This window comes from Colletes gigas, unplaced genomic scaffold (genome assembly GCF_013123115.1).
Source record: "Colletes gigas isolate AHSC1104 unplaced genomic scaffold, ASM1312311v1 Colletes_gigas_Sc00004, whole genome shotgun sequence".
Classification (NCBI taxonomy): domain Eukaryota; kingdom Metazoa; phylum Arthropoda; class Insecta; order Hymenoptera; family Colletidae; genus Colletes; species Colletes gigas.
Window position 1 is genome coordinate 7,537,563 of NW_025106633.1, and position 16,971 is coordinate 7,554,533.

At 43.9% G+C, this 16,971-nt stretch overlaps 1 protein-coding gene across 3 annotated transcripts in view; it reads right to left on the reverse strand.

The window, feature by feature from the left end:
* The window catches only part of LOC122405402 (protein roadkill-like), a 106,499-nt gene that overhangs the window by 75,687 nt on the left and 13,841 nt on the right, over positions 1–16,971 (reverse strand). Inside the window, exon 3 of one of the 3 annotated variants that reach the window (XM_043410109.1) lies at positions 7,835–7,876. The exons of 1 other annotated variant lie outside the window; for it this stretch is intronic. The gene's annotated coding sequence lies outside the window, so the exon portion shown is untranslated. Of the gene's footprint in view, positions 1–7,794; positions 7,877–16,971 lie in introns of all 3 variants that reach the window. One more of the 3 variants, XM_043410107.1, reaches the window with a different exon arrangement.

The window sequence follows — 16,971 nt, forward strand, 5'->3', positions numbered from 1 at the left end:
GCGGCCGCGTACCGACTAGACCGAACCATGTCGACGATATAGGATTACCGTGCCGGTCGCGACGTTGGCTTTCTAAGTGACTCTCGTCGTTGCTCGTGCTCGAGCGTTTCGCGAGAGAAATGGATCGCCGGCGAAGTGCCGTCGGGGTACTGGCCAGGCTCGAAATGATCCAGAGGGGGGTCACGGACAATGGGGGTTCGATCGAGACGGGAGATAGGAGAATTTCGACGCTGGGATCGGTGCTGCTCGTCCGAAGTCGCGATCGAGGGCAGACACGAACCTCGATCGAATCTGATTCCATTTATTTTGCACGTCCTGTTACCTTTAGCAGGGGTATTCTAGTCTAGCACCTTCAAAAAAAAACATTTTTCTGAAGTAATATCTTGGCCAGATGGACAAATTTTTCGACGAAATTGAAATGTTTCAAATCGTTCTAAAAAAATTATTTTTAGCTAAAGAAGTTAATTACAGTCATTTTTTGTGAATAGAGATACCACCGAAATCCTGCTCACTTTCGAGAAAAAAATTCGAGTAAGTGGACAAATTTTTCGACAAAATTAAACATTTCTAATCGTTTTAAAAAAATTATTTTTAGCTAGAGGAGTCAATTGCAGTAATTTTTGGTGATTAGACATACCCCCGAATTCCTGCTCACTTTCGAGAAAAAAATTCGAGTAGGTGAACAAATTTTTCGACAAAATTGAAATGTTTCAAATCGTTCTGGAAAAATTATTTTCGGTTGCGGGAGTCAATTGCAATCATTTTTGGTGAATACACATTCCCCTGAAATCCTACGAACTTTCGAGAAAAAAATTCCTACAGGTTTCATTCCGTTAAAAAAGCAATAAAATTTCTGTAATTTCGTTTTTTGTAATGGCCTGAAAAAATACATAGGTCTACTCGTATACCTCGTCTGTGATGTGACTTGAGCCAGCAGTTATCGGCCGTAGTCACGTATATGTGACTTCACTAGCCAACTAGTTGCCAGCCGTAGTCACGTACGCGTGATTTTACATATTCAGACGCTACGTCACCGTCCAGTTAACACGTATCGCATTCTATCCGTCCATTCGATGAATACATAAATGCGGAATGCCCGAGGAAGGCAGACTTAATTATAAACAGGATATATACATTACATAAACATTGCGAAATTTTTCCCTGAATAAAATGAATAAATTCCTGCCCAAAACCGTACGTTTCGTAATCGCGTTCCACTTCTGGATAGAATTTCACTTCTTTTCACAGACTCGCGAATTTCTGACGACCATCGGGAACGATCAACGTTCACACAGACTCGAGCACATTATTATATTAGAAATAAATATATATTCGAGTTTGAAACGCGTGATTCGAGGATCAGAGGAACGGGAAAAAGTTTCCAGGAAACTCGACACTTCCGTCGACGACGAGGACTTCGGTAACGAACGGCCCGGATTCGTGGAATACCGAAATCCGCGCGGAGCGTCAGCCTTCTTGGTAAAAATATTGCGGATAGCGCCCCCCAGAATTCGAATGAAAGGCTACACCTACAAAGGCAGACTGGCTCGCTGGAAGCGGCACGAAAATCGATGCTAACTTCGCTACGAAACTTTCGGTCGGAAGTATTCCTGCGAGGACGCTCGAAGCATCGACCAACATGGCGGAAAAGCACCCAGCACCGGCGGTTTTTACAAGATTTACGGAACTCGTCGAAAATACCAGTCTCTAAATATTATTTATGAGCATTGATCAGTGTGTCCATACGAATAGCCGCCATATTTGTTATCGAGTTATGTTTATACAATGGTCGATTGCAGATCTTCGTTTCTCCTCCTTAGCATCTCCTTGACATCCTCTTCGTCCATTCTTTTTCTGTTTATTTCCATTTCACTGTGCCCGTTTCTTTGGAAATGTTCTTCCCTTTCAATAAAACCACGCTTGTTCCGTTTCTTCTGAAACTTTCCTTTCCGTTTCCACTACTTTTTCTTCGCATTTCATTGTCCCCGATCCCATCTTTGGTCCTGTCGTTTCTTTAAAAAAACAAAGCGTACCCGAGCACTCGAATTACACGCTTACTTCAATGTCAACGAGATCCTCGAACTATCGAGGGTAAGAAAAAAAAAAAACTGATCGATTTGTCGCGGAATGACCCAGTAATAAGGGTAGAGAATGTGTAACGCGGCGTGCAAAGTCGTCCGGCGTGGAAATTCGAACGAGGGTAATGGAAAATCGTGATAATGAGTACGGCGAAGGAGGACGAGAGAGGAGAGGAACGCAAGCAAGGCATTAGAGAGATAGGATGTAAGAGAGGGAGAGAGAGAGGGAGAGTTTCTCAAGTGATGCGACCCTGTTTCGAAACGGCGCGCTCCGTATTTGCATGGCTCACAAATACCATCGCGAACCGTTCCAAGATCGCTCGTAAATCAACGACGCCGCGCGTCGACGCTTCGTTTTCATTATCGGCGCACGAAAATTGAAGAACAACGGCCGGGGAACGTCGAGGAGCGTCTAACATTCGAATCCGATACCAGATTTAACACGTTGACTGCCAGACCAAACTCCCCAAATTACAAGGGAAAATAAATTTTGTCTATAGACAACTGGAAACTAGTATACCTATCATTTGTTATTGAATTTATTTTCACAGACTCCTTTAAATTCAAGGGTCCTAACTAGCTTTATTTTCTTTGACATTTGAGCTTGAAAATTAATTTTTTCTAACTCCTTGGTGAAAAGTCGTGTCACCCATATGTGGGTAATTATCGTTTATTAATCGAGTATCCGACCCGCTGTTTAAATTCAATTTTCTCGGAAACAGAGCCTTCCGTTTCGAACCGCGGAATTTGCCTGACACAATTTGTACCCACGAATTAGGTACCGCCCCCTGTGCACGCGGTATCGAACTACGTCTACCACAAAAACCGCGGGAACTTTCAGGACGACCCGATAAAATATCCGTAACGTGATTTTACGATACTCGACCACCTCGAAACTTCCAAACGTTGCAAAAATGATCGTCAATGGTTGATAAGAGTCGTGGGATGAAATAAGGAAGGAGAACAACCCTAACCCTACTTTTACGTCTTCCTAGGTGTACATGTAACCCCTTAATTAATCTTCGGCGGAAAGAGACGTCGGCACGTGGCCGTGCATTGAAACCGCGCAGGAGACGTCGTTAAAAGGACACGTGACGCGTGTACGCGCGCGCGCGCGAGAGCGTGTGTGTGTGTGTGTGTGTGTGTGTGTGTCTGTGCGTGCGCGTGCATTTCCGGAGAACGCTGAATGGGGAAAGTGAAGATCCACACGCGTGTGGCTAGCGGCGGCGGTGGAGGGAAAAAAGGCGGCGACAGTCGCGCCGTGATCGTTCGGTAAACGGGGAACCCCGTAGTTAGTTCCGTGGACGCGACCGACGACAACGACAGGGCCATCGAGCCCGGTCTATTTGATCGGGGACGCGGCGGATGACACTGTGGAGGGGTTACGACGGAGGGGGGGAGCTGCCCGATCGGTGGGGGCAACGAAGAAGCGCGAGAGGGGGCAGGTAGGCGCGTGCCACTTAGCCCACCAAGAAAACGCGGTCATAGCCTCGGCACATCTGACTCGTCGTCGAGCCGCTCGACTCCGCGAGAGGCGACCGACGTCGCTACGGAGACCTTTCGGGTTCGCGGATCCTCTTTCTCGCGCCTACGCGACGACATTACCAGTGGGGCATTCTCGCATCCCAAACGCGGTAAAAAAAAAAAAAGAAAAATGATTGAAATATCACCTAGGAGTAAACGGTACAGTGACTGACCCTTTGACATTAGAAATCGGGATCGTCCAAAGGGTAGAGAAAGTAACAGAGACTGATGAAAATTACGCCATCCACTTTTCGTGAAAACGGTACCAATGTCTCTTTTGTTTCGCAGTTTCCACGCTCTCTACGGGCGATCGAAACGAAGATAGCAGACCCGGTGTGTCGACGATACAGCCTCGTTTTTTCCGCGGACACGTAGATGACATCTAAAACAAGTCCGACCAGAATTTAGTGGCACGCTGCTGGTTCCAGCTCGGGAACGGGATTACGGGCTACGTCAGCTGCCGCGAGAAGAAACAGCTTGCGACTTCGCGGCTCCATTACTTTCTGCCCTCGCGGAGAAGGGGGGGAAAAAAATGAGAAAAGAGAGAAACATTTCTCGCGAACAAGTTCGTAAATCGTTTGGCGTGCCGCGTAAATATTTTTTTAGTTCCAGGCCGAGAGGGAGGGGGACGGGGATGCAGTCAGATTTACGCGCGTGATTCGAACGATCCCGCTGAAACGCTTAACAGCTGCTGCGTTAACTCGCTGTCCAGCCTCTGTTTTACGATCCTCTTGTACGTTCGAAAAAATGTACTCGTGATTCCGAACACTTTTATTTTAATCGATACATCATGTCGACGGAAACGTTTCTTTCTCTTTAAATTTTTAATCGATTCGAATTTCCCGCCAAATAAAAGGCGCGCGCGAGAAAAAAAGAGGATCATCGAGTCCAGGAGCGCAGCTGGCGCGAAACGGCATATCGTCGAAGTGGCCCAGGGGCGTAACCAGCAGTGGGTCGCGGCCGAGAAGATGCCTATCGCGGAGAAGGTTCCACTGGACGAGAGAAGGTCGCCGATTTCACGAGCTCCCGCTCTTTTACGGGCCGACGACGCTGGGTTGCCCCCGAAACCCTCATACCTCGATGCGCCAGTAGAGATATCTCCTTTTCCGCGGTTTTCTCTAATTGAACTAGTTCTCTGAATCGTCGCCGACGTTTCAAGGACCACAGCGCCGCGCCAGAACACAATGGCTACCGTCCAGCAGCCACCGACCGCCGAGAGTTTTCTCTCGAATTGAAAACGCCTCCTACGCCATTGATATACCCGGCGTAGGGTCCCCGCCGACTCGAAACGCGATTTTCCTCGGTTTCGTTTCCAGTGACGAGGCCACTTTCGAATATTCGGTCGACGGCAGCGTGGGAAATACGTCGTCGAGCCTCGGAAAAACCCCGATGGGCGTGTCTTCGAACGGAGGTGGCGCCATCCTAGGCGAAGAAAGTGTTTTCCAGTGGTGAAAGCACGCGCACGTGGCCCCGAAACTTCGTGGACAAAAAGAGAAATCGGAATACAGTGGGAGCCCGTTGATCGTGGAAAACAATAGGGAAACGAATTTTTTCAGAAAATCAATTTTTAACAGAAAAGTTACGGTAAGTTCTTCGACTATTTTCCTGAACGAAGATGGAGACCTCGCGAGCGTCGACGCGTAAAGAGAATGAACGGACCCGTTTGATCCGCGGCCCATAGAGAATCGGCGGCGTTTAACAGTAACGTAATCGGGTGCCCTCTCCCGCGTTCGTATATCTTTTCGAAGACGATGCGATGTCCTACATTCGCGGCACGAGGCTCCCGCCGTGTCTGGTCGCCCCTCTTTTCCACCTGGTTCCTGGCCCCGGTTATATTTAGTCGATATTTCATCCGTTTCACGCCGAAGCCGATTAAAGCTGATTATTGCGCCAGGTCGAGGTGCCCGCCCGAAGCGGACGGGTTTTTCCGTTGCAACTTCCACCGCAGCGCCGAAGAAACGCAAATCGCCGGCTCGCGGGCACGCGGAACCGCTTACAGATCGTATCGCGTACGATGCACCTAGCATAATCGCCAGCCACCGGGGGAAACAGTTGTTGGCTTAAAACTTATTTTCTAACATCTTCTACACCCGCAAGATTTCGAACTTAATCATTATTTTAAATCTAGACATCACTTTGTAATGTAAAAATGTTATAATTAAATTACAGTCATCGATACTTAATTTTTACTTGGAGAATTTTTACCTAGATCGACGTCACTGTACACCCCTGGCCCTTTTCCATGGCTTACGTACACTGCGCATGCGTGAGTGCGACTGGGACTGCAGCGGTGCTGCCTAACCTCGTGAAGCGTGGCGTCCGTTTTTTCGTGTGGCTATGGACGTGCGCGTTGCAACACGTGTTGTTGGCCTTTGTTATACGAGTATATAATAAATCGTTAATTATCAGTGACTAAATCAAGTGTAACGTTTGTCTACCTATCCAATCCAAATCCTACCTCGTCTTAACCTAAAATCCGACACGAGGAAAATGTGAAAATTCTCCCGATCGACGAATATATGGAATGCCATATGGTAGTGCTTGAAAAGGATAATTTATTTTCATACTTCTAGGCTAGAATACAACCTCGCCGCGTAGAGGCAGAATCGGTGCCTTGGCACGGTCCTGGTTGGGAGTCGTTCCTCCGAACAAAAGCGCGGCTGATTCATCGGGCCGGTTTACTGGGTTAACGCGAAAAGGATTTGCATGCCGGGTCACAATAATAGGCGAAAAGTTTATCAGATCGGTCCCCTGGCCGCGGCGGGGACTGTTCCTGCCGGAACAAGAACAACCCACCACCGACGGTACGCGTTTACGATGGTTCATGGAACGCGGAGAGAGAGAGGGGGGGGGGCACTATCTTCGTTCCGCTGTGTCCCTCCCACTGAGAGACGTTGCTCTCGATAGAACGAGAACGCAGGTGACGGGTCACCGCCAGGCTATTTACCTACTTCAACCTACCTCGCACCTACTTCACCCGTTGACCTAAACCGGAGCAGCCTTCTCGTCCTTTTCGTATCCCAGTTCACTCCCCTCGAGCGGGGGCTACGTACTCCGGAACTCGTTCGTTTGATAACGTTTCACACAAAGAACACAACTTTCAACTTCCGTAAAACACGAGTTTCGAATATCTGACACTAGAACTACCGACAATTATGGTGCATTTATATGTACCAAACAGATCAAAACGATAGATAAATTTTCATAAATTCCAATTTTCATTAAAAATTACGAACCGTTTCGACCACTAGTACTAGCGTTAAAATCTTTTGAATACCGTATTTGGGAATAAATTACTTTTATTTGTAACAGTTCTACGCACGGTACTGCGACCAATTAAACGGTCTGAACAAGTACGTTTGAAAATAAATCGCGTGGCAAGATTAATAGCGTGTTCGAGCGATCTTGCGAAGAAACGATCGGTTTTTTTTCGAATTCTTTGGTCGTAGACCGGCTTAATTAGAAACACCACGAACGGGATTCAGTCGCCGCGCGGCGAGGGATTCCTTTTTACGGAAGTATTTGCCTCCCCGCGCGCCATTTTGCACCGTCGACCGCGTCGCTGACCGTCGTAAAACCGCCGTAAAACCGACGGAACGATTTCGTTAACTGTCAGGCCAGCTGGATCGTCATGCGGAGCGAACGTCTAGGTCGCTCGATACGACCACGGCGATTGTAACCAGTATTGCTGGCAGGTAGGTTAACAGATTAATAGTTTGTGTATCTAGAAGGCGGCTTAACAACGAAACCAGGCCAGCATCGTTGGCATAAAGTTCGTCGATACCGCTACGCTGCCGGTCGAACAAAAAGGGAAAAACGAAGATCGGCTCGAGACGGATCCGTCGCTCCTAGATAATAAACAGGTGACTAATACAAAGAGCTGTCCGGGCGATGAACAGCCGTTCGACGCGTCTTCTAATAAATCGTTCCGTGGCCCAGCCGCGAGCATCTGGCTGAACCTAACCGATAACGAGCGTGCACGATCGTCGAACAAGCTCCGTCGCCGCCATTTGTGATAAGAACCAATTTCAGAGACAAAGGCCTGCGTGGCTTAAACGCGTCTGACCGAGATAATATTTTTACGCAAATTTCTCGTACTTTTCTTAACGAGAAAAATTTTTATTTTATTACAAACTCGACAAGATTTATTTTTAGAATCTCGTTTCTAGAAAATTATTTTTATTATAGTTACCATTGTATAATCGTGAAGTACTCTTACGCGACTTTCGTACCATGTAGAGCCGTGGTTGTCGAACTTTTTAGAAGGCGCCCCCCTACAAAAAAAAGAAAAAATTTCTTGCGTGAAATTTTGATAACCATGTTTAAAAAGAATTGCATAAACATTTTGTACCATCGTGAAATTACTAAACGAAGCAAAATCTATTCTAAAGTTTACTCGAAGCACTGCTAATTGGGACACACGTGGCGATTCCTATTACCAAGGATTTTGGAACACCGAACATGTTAGTCTGAGAGCGGACAGTGTAACGCCAGATGTGGTTGTCGTAAATATTAAGACTGGGTTCTTTCAGAGACGGTAGATGACGCGTGCTTCGCGACGTTGAACAGAAACAATATGGTTAATAAAATTAATAAACACGTTTAAAAAATTTAGAATAACACATATATTTTTTATTTATTATATAACGAACGTTATCGAAACTTTTGGCCAAAATGAATCGCCATGAAGATACTGGCGGCGCTGACGTCAAACGAAAGCTCAGATGAGAAACAAGATGGAGACTAACCTCCTCCAGCGTTCGAACAAACGAGCCCCGACCAACACCATGTTGCGAATCGCGAGAACTAAAAATGCTCCGGTAAATTTAAACATCAATTCGCGTAGAACTAGACTTAGATACGTGCTTAGGTCAGGGACAGAACAACAGATCGATCAAATCGAACACTGTACCCAACCGAGCAAGGTCTTACGTCTAGCGATGAGATCGAGTCGCAAACAGCTTCAAACTTTTATTACACTCTTCTAATAACTGTAAACTTTGAAAAACAATCGATATTTTTTTACATTTTCTTCGGGAATATACTTGGAAAAATATATGTACGAAAACCTATGGTCTAAACTTTGTTACTTTGGTATTCTTCTGGTCCACGAAAATAATAAAAAAAAAACTTACAACTTTGTTTTTCTTGAAATTTTAGCTTTTTAATTAGTTACGTTTAAAAATTGACTCAGACTCGTCCAAGTTTTAAGTTCAAAGTGTCGGTCACCGGTGACCACCGTGGCAATCAATGCGTTAAACCCGTCGCTACTTACGACGCGCGGACGTTCGCTTGTTGCATCGTTCGAAATTGTTTCCTGCGGCTTGGCGAGCCGCTGAAATTTATAAACGAGCCCCAGCAGCGTACGAAAAGGCGATTTTTCACTCGGCCCGTCCGTCGCAGCCGCGAAGCAAACGGCGTAGCGAGAAGCAATTACTATGTTATCGCCACGGCTCGCAGACGAAACGTATTTCGACACGCGCATTAATCGCGTATCGCTGGATCTCGTTTATGAATCGTTCGCGGGCTATCGGTGTTCTTTATCGACCCGTGACTCGATTTTACCGACAACTATACACGAGCGTATCGAGTTCCGACCGTTAAGGTACAACCATGAGGGGGAATTCGCATTAGGAACTCGATTATTCAACCAATTATTCCAATTATTTTTTCGCGAAAAACTTCAACAACTTTTCTCGACATATTTATTATCGTTCGAACATACTGAATTTATTTACCGCGTTGCCAATAAATATTTGTAACGTTTTCAAATTCCATCGATAAGGATCAACATTTCTACTGTGGCAATTTATATACAGGGTGTGCGGCCACCCCTGGAAAATTTTAATGGAAGATTTTAGAGGCCAAAATAAGACAAAAATCAAAAATACCAATTTGTTGACTGATTTTTCATTCATTGAATTTTGAATCATTAAAATCGGTCAGTCCGTCCAGAAATTGTGATTTTTTAAACATACGCATGAAATTTCGGGGAAACCTTTCTGACCACACTGTATATTTTCGGAAAAGAATTTTTTTCTCGAAAGTGAGTAGGATTTTGGGGGTATGTCTATTCACCAAAAATGTTTGTAATTGACCCCCGCACCGGAAAATATTTTTTTTAGTGTGATTTGAAATTTTTTAATTTTGTCAAAAAACTTGTCCACCTACTCGAATTTTTTTCTCGAAAGTGCGTGGGATTTCGGGGTTATGTCTATTCACAAAAAATGTTTGTAATTAACTCGTCTTGCTAAAAATATTTTTTTTAGAGCGATTTGAAATTTCTTAATTTTGTCAAAAAACTTGTCCACCTACTCGAATTTTTTTCTCGAAAGTGCGTGGGATTTCGAGGGTATGTCTAATCACCAAAAATGTTTGTAATTGACCCACGCAACCGAAAATATTTTTTTTAGAGCGAATTTAAATTTTTTAATTTTGTCGAAAAATTTGTCCACTTGCTCGATTTTTTTTCTCGAAAATGCGTAGAATTTCGGGGGTATGTCTAATCACCAGAAATGTTTGTAATTAACTCCTCTAGCTAAAAATATTTTCTTTAGAACGATTTGAAATTTTTTAATTTAATTTTTTAATAACTTTAGAATAGCCTCTAGAATCTCCCAAAAAAATTTTTCCCAAGCCAAATCCCTTATATGACGGCGTACCATTCAAACTACTTAACGTGTAACATATTTTAGCCACTTGGAATTCTGGTTTTGTAAACGCAAAGAAACATTTTCCAAGTTATTTTTTCCTAAAATAAACCATAGGACTTTCTTAACACATTTTTTCGATAAAAATTGTAAAAGTTACCGAAACACGTAAATTCAAACGTGAACGAGGCACAGGCGAACATAAATCGTACGAGATCGGACCACGGGCCAAAAAGATGATACACGCTATGGTGGTGGCGGCCCAATCGATAGAAAACGGTGGGCGCGTTCACGTGTAATGAGGAAGTGTTCTCGCAAACAGTTACAAGTGGAGTAGGTTACGCAGATAAGTCGTCACACATACGCCTGTATGTAATTCTCTGCCGAGTGGGCATGTGGGCTCTCAATACGTCGCACGACCGACATTACAGGTGTAATATGCGACAGTCGGTTACATTTCCCAGACCGTGTTACATCTACGAACCGACGTTGCCTGGAAAATTCGAACACTTCGATTTCGGGTTGTTATAAATACTAAATAAATACTAAAACAAATTTTAAGTTACGTTAATATTTTACGATTGTTCAAAATCGAAGTTTCGCCGTTCGAAACTGGACCGATCCGTTGAGAAATAACGTAGAAACTAAATTACCATCGGGATCCGAATCAAAATTAGAATCCATTGAATTTCAGAATCGAAACGATTCCGTTTTTAAGAGGGTAATTTATTCAAATAGATCGTAACCGATTCGAGACGTTTAAAATCCCACGGCTGCGCTCGATGGATCGGCGATTCGACGCGGCGAGCGGAGTCGATGATCGTATTAAGAGCACGGCCGACGTTTAACGAATCCTAGATGAAACGGTCCGGCTATCGGGGCGTTATCTGAATTGGACGGTGACCTATGCTCAATAGAGGTGTACAGAAAGGCCGGGAGCAGCGCGCGTCGCCGAACGAAACGGGGCTTTGGATATCAAACTGGCCAGCGCCTGTTGATATTAGCATTTATTTATATCTCCTGACCTCAAATATGTGTAACGTGCCTCCCCTCTACGCCGTGACAGGCTTGGCTGTACACGCACGCCTCCGTTTTCGAGGTTACGGTGCGAGCTGATATCGAGTTCCATCAAATTCTGTTTCGCAGCGTAACACCGGTGGGGCTTCTTCGCGATAACGCGCCTCGTTTCGCGTTTAACTTGGATCGACTCCCACGCGCCTCGAACACCGTTTCCACGACGCGACAGCGATGGGACTGACGCGACCACGATTCCATCTACACTCGACTAATCAAAATTCACGTAAGATATAGTTTAAACGTTATTTTAATACATTTAGCGAACGTAAATATGTTGTAACATTCAATTTTATATAGTTTTTATTTTTTGAAATTATTATGCATTTTTATGGTTCATTAAAATTTGTATTGTCCACGAACACGACCATGTTAAATAATACACTTTTTACGATTTCGATAGGACAATCCAACCAAAACCCGTGTAATACACCGGGATATTGGACGGTCCGGTCGCGGAGCTTATGTATACGGAGGGTCGGTCAAACGCTTGCGAGAGAGCGGGCCCTCTGGTGGCGTGCACGGGAGGTGTCGCCACACTGTGAATAACCAACGACTGGACGATCGAAAATACCGCCGTTATTTCCATCGCTGGACACCCCACGTGACGAGACACTTTCAATGTTTCCAACCAAGGACATCTCTGGTTTAGAAATCTTATCTCGCCCTCTACGGTCCCCCAACGGTCGATAGATCAACGACAGAAGCAAACCTGTCGTTGATACTTGCCGATTATTCGCGGCGAGCGCGATCAAGAAAGCGGAATCGCCTCGATTAGCGGCGCGACGATTTCATCGCTCCGTGAACGTTATCTTTCGTTAGGTACGCCCCGGTCGCTGAGACGTCTCGTACAATGAAGTATTCATAGGCGGCTAATGTGGAACAGAAGGAAAGCCAGAACAGCGAAAGAGCCAAGGATAAGTGGAATAGCCACGGTTAACTCCGAAACAGATACAGGAGATAAACCTTCACCAGTCATGTTGGCCACTGCACGAACCGTGGTGAACGCCTGGTTAACAGGCGTTCGTGAAATCGACTACGGCTTTAAAACTCAACCTTTTTGCAAACCAAATTACTCCTTTTCCTTCGTATTTTATTCTAACCTCAAATTGAAATTTTCACCCGTTTGTCCACGCGAATCTTTAACCAAATTTGAATTATATTTTAAAAGAACACGGAAATATCGAATACAGTTTGTCGAGATATTTCAACCCCGCCAATGCTATACCACTTTAGAAAATTTATTGGCGTGCTTATGTGTAACTTATTTGCATCGATGTTTTTCAAATTATATTGTAAGAATAGGAGACGCCAGAACATTCGATGACCGAACGAGGAGTGTATACACGAATAGGTGGTCGAGTCTGCGAGAGAGTCAAAAGCGTAGCCCTCTGGCGGCGAGCACAGGAAGCTTCGCCTCAATATCTTTCTTTTTGCATCGTTTTCATCGTCGAAACGAACAGTTTGTTCCTGGACGTTTTCGATATTGCTACGATCTTGTTACGATTTTGTTACGATCTTTCCCCCAGCAGCGCAAGGGACCAAATATTGGGATCAAAAGGAGGTCAAGTGCTAGAATTTTCGATGTCGGCAGGTGCCGACTACCGAAACGTTTTAGGGTCCTCGCAGAAAGTTCGAGATAATTACATATCGCACATCTGGTGACTTTCGAGACGATAAGAGAACGGTTGGCACCTGGTTCTAGAAGTTTAATGCGACAATTTCGGCCGAACTAAAAAGGATAGTAACGGAAGTATCGTCGTAGCCAAGAGTTTTTCGTGGAATTCTATTTAGAAAAAAACAGAGTTTACAAAAGCCTAATATTTTTGTTAGAACAAGGTAGGTGGTTCGGTTCGACTACCTGATCGAAAAAGAAAGCGTGCAACGGGGTTCTTTAAAGCTTCCTGGCGTTCCTTCGATCCCTTCTCGGTATAATGGAAACTTTCTTTTCCGCTTTCTTTCATTCGGCCAACCCACTAGGGTGCTTTCGAACCTTTCTACGAACACGTATTTTTAAAATGGTTGCATCGCTCGGACCGTAAACTCATTTCTAAAAGCAACGAATTTATAATAATGAACAAATGAATAAAAAATTTTTGACCCTTAAATTAATTATTTATATTATACATTTAAAAATTACTAATTTACTAATCGAAATCGTTTACATTTACAAATAATGATATTTATTTATAAATGTTGTTTGATCGAATTTCGATGCTGCTCGAACCCATCGCTAGTCGCCACCGAGCGGAGCAACGCAAGCATTCCTCTTATCAGAACGAACGGTGGGAGGTCTCCGAAGTTGATTCTTTCTTTGTCCAGGCTATAGAGCCTCTTACCAAATCGTTAAATGTGGTTAAATCCGCAGTAACGGGAAAACACACACACACACGTACGTAGAAGCGATTGAATCACGTCGACCTCGACTGAAAGAAAAGATCACCGATGCAATTTCAGATCGGAACATTTACTGTACAAATTGGAATGTGCGTTACACGTAATCATTTGCGCGTCACCGCATACCACGGCGCAATTACCGTGTTAACGAGCAAATCTTTGGAGAAAAATGCTTTGTTGCGCGACCCACGATCCAACGATTTTCCATGAAAATGAAACTTTCAGTGTTCGGCGAACCGCGTTGGAAAAATTTGCGCTCGCGCTGCACGCGAAGAACCGCCTGACATTTAACACGTACAATCGCGGGAACAAGATTGATATTTCGCGCCGGGACTGGAACCGTAAAAACGTCATTATCGGAATATTTATTAATACATTTTAAAATATCAGTTTATATTCGATGCGTCACCGGGATCGCCAAAGGTGTTTATTTATATAAGTTTCGAAACAGATAAAAGGCGCTCGTTGTCCCGTTTCTTTTTATCAACCTTGAACTTTGTCTTGACGAAATAAAAAAAAAAACATGGAATCACCAAACGCGTTAAAATTATTCGCCTTCTGATTTTAGTAATAAAAAATAAAACAAATTTTTTGAAGATTCTATCGACGTGATCTCGACTTTTTTATTTTAGGAATTATTGAATTTAGTCGACTGAAATAATTGCAGTTTTAATTACAATAATGTACCAATTATTTGTAAATATTTTAAAGCGAGACACGATCTGTTTATTATTACGTTTCAAATGTTTGTCGAGCGTGAGATATCAATTTGACAATGCGCGTAATTATAAAACGCGGAAGGGACGCTAATATTCCGTCCATAAATATTATAGCCGTTAATTGTAATTTTAAATAGCAGAAGCGTTCGCGAGGCTAATCGATACAACGGTTATCGTACGTATCTTCAATTCTCGACTCGACGAATTCGCCTCATTTTTCAGCTACTCGATTTAATTAAGGCTATCTGCGCCAGCGCTCGTAAACTACCGCGAGATAACAGATCGTTTTGCATAAAGATAACTTAATACAGAGCGCAGCGCGATTAAAATGGGGAGGGGGAAAAAAATTGTCAATCTGTGTCGCCGGCTAATTAAGAGCAATCGTTATCTTTGGTATCGCGGGGTATTTGTCGACTCTCGCGAAACATTTCGATGCCACTCCGGGCATCGCCAAAATGTTAATACGCCCCTGGCAGATAAACGCGCCGATGATTACAAAAGTGACCCGAATTAATACGTTTTAATATTTCTTTTATTCCATATTGTCGTAACGTAGATTCACGATAACGGAGAATCGGCGATAAATGAAATATTTTCAGATTTCTTTGAATCGAATCACTTTCGTAATCACTGGCACAAATAGTATTTGCGAACGCATCGATCTTCGCCAAGTACCGTGCGGTCCAAATAACGCGTTACAGACTGTACAGAGACACTGTTTCTCTTTTTAATTTTCAGGGAAAATAATCGACGCGTTTTCGACAAATTCGATTTGGACGATTGTCGAAAAAAAAAATAATTTGAATTTCAATATTCGAAAATAAACGACGCGCCCGATAGAATGGAGAATCATTTGATTATTCGACGAACGTGCGTCACAATTTCTATTATATTCCCTTTCTACTACGTAGAAATGCAGATCACAAACCTATTAGAACCGTTATTCTATAGGAGGAACAGTGAACCGAAAATTGTCACAGACAGGCGAGCCTCCGTGTGAGCGATCGTCGAGAACGTCGAGAAAAAACTATGTGTACGGTGGTATGGAGGAACACACAAGAGGCGAGGGTCTCGCGACTGACACATAATGGGCGGCCTAATGCGAGGTTAAACGTGCGTGGGGGATCCTTCGTAATGTGGACATCCTTGGCATAAGCATAGAAAGCTAGAAAGCCTCGGCCGGCGATGATAACCCAAATACAAGGTGTTCTGCTCGGTTATCCGACTTTATTCGAGAGAAACTGTAGAGGTTATATGTACCGTCTCGCGTGGACACGATGCGTGAGCGTCATCTGTGCACGCTAATAGAAATAAAAACTTTAACCGTAAAAGCGTACACCTTGCCCTTTTCCCGAACGATAATCGTGTTTGATACACGAAGTAGAGGACAAATCCTAAGAGGTTATGAGCCCAGAGCGTTAAAAAGTTAAAAATAAGAATCTAGCGTGTGATATATTTTGTCGGGAATCAGTACTCGACTCGTAATCGTCTAGGTTAACCACGTGCTTTGTGAACATTTGAGAAGCTAAATATTTCTCAGTGAATTGTGCTTTCGAACTAAGTTTCATTAAAATAAAAATATATCTTTCGTCGACTTCCGGCGCGCGACGAAGCCTCGAAGCCGTTCTGTTTTCGGAGAAAGTGCACACTTCCGTTTCGCGCGTAACGCGGATACGCGCTTAATGGAAAAAGCGAACGTTTTCCTGGCGCCCGAAGATCGACGTAAATGTAACAGAACAGGACGGCGGAGGGGGGGTAGAAATAAATCGGACGAACGCGGCGAGGCCTGACCTCCTTTTTCCCTTCCTGAAATTTCGCGACACGTAGAAGGTGTTCGAAAGGATCCCCCGGTGCATGGCGCGAACGGCTTATCGCGATCGTTTCGAATATCTCTGGCCGTCGGATAAAATTGGTGGGAAAGAAACGCTTTACTTTTACTGGGCGGATACGTGGTCGAACGCCTCAACTAGAATGGTAGATTTCGTTCGAAAATTATCTACTTTACATCGAGAAGAGAAATCAATTCCAAGTCGACTAGAAATCTTCGAATACATCCAGGTTGCATCGGAGATAACGCGTTCGAATCTTGGAGAATTTATTATTTTTCATTCAGCGAAAAGAATAGTTAAATATAGTCGGTTGCAGCGCCGTTAAATCGTACAAAATTTTCTTCTACGACTTTGTTCTATCTTCGCTTAAAAAAGAACTACAGCCTGACCTAGTTGCTATAATCACGCCGTATGTGCTTGAAATAACTCTGTACATAAGTCTATATTTATTAACAAGCTTGGATCTAAATTCTAATTTGCAACAGTGCAAAGTTCCAACAGATTAAGCGAATAAGCCGCGGTATTTAACTATATTTATTAATTGATGTTAAGTCTAACCTATACTCGGTGGTCGTGATTCCTTCTCATCTGATCAATTCTAATCATCCCCCGTCCTAACCTAACCCAGAGCTCAAAGCACATTCAACTCTCCTACCCTGATTCAATTCTCCCCTATAAACTCAGGACGGATCGTTGTTTA